The sequence below is a fragment of the Acyrthosiphon pisum genome, unplaced genomic scaffold (genome assembly GCF_005508785.2).
Source record: "Acyrthosiphon pisum isolate AL4f unplaced genomic scaffold, pea_aphid_22Mar2018_4r6ur Scaffold_20929;HRSCAF=22561, whole genome shotgun sequence".
NCBI lineage: Eukaryota > Metazoa > Arthropoda > Insecta > Hemiptera > Aphididae > Acyrthosiphon > Acyrthosiphon pisum.
Genome location: NW_021770339.1, coordinates 10487 through 11014, shown reverse-complemented (window position 1 = coordinate 11014; position 528 = coordinate 10487).

The window sequence follows — 528 nt, the reverse complement described above, 5'->3', positions numbered from 1 at the left end:
AGCCGGTGCGTTGTCATCTTCACTGTTCAAGTCGTATTGTATGTCTAATTATTTTTTTTTATTAAAGGCAAGGTTTTCGACTATAGCTGCAAACAATATATACAAATTTGAATGGTAATTGATTTGCTATTTAAGCCCCGGGGGGGGTTAGGGGCCGAGCCTCTATAAACTTATATTACTGGTCATCGAGTATAGCGACCAGAGCTGGTAGGCGAAGGGAGGTCTCTTGAGTGTGGTGACCGGAGCCGATAGGCGACGGGAGCCACTAGAAATGTGTTACTTTAATTAACAAGGTTAAAATTACTTGTTAGGTCGTCCGTCTGCCCGCAGGGCAGGCATGCTCTCTCCCCCTGCGACCACGAAGGGGTCGCCTCCCCTCCCCTCCTCCCATGTTTGCTATTTAAGCCCTGGGGGGGGGGGGGGGCGAGCCCCCATCCAGCGAGAGGTCCGCAGGACCTCGAGTTCGGCGACTGGAGCCGGTAGGCGTAGGGAGCTTCTATAGAGCGTTGAGCGTATGCGTAAAAACGA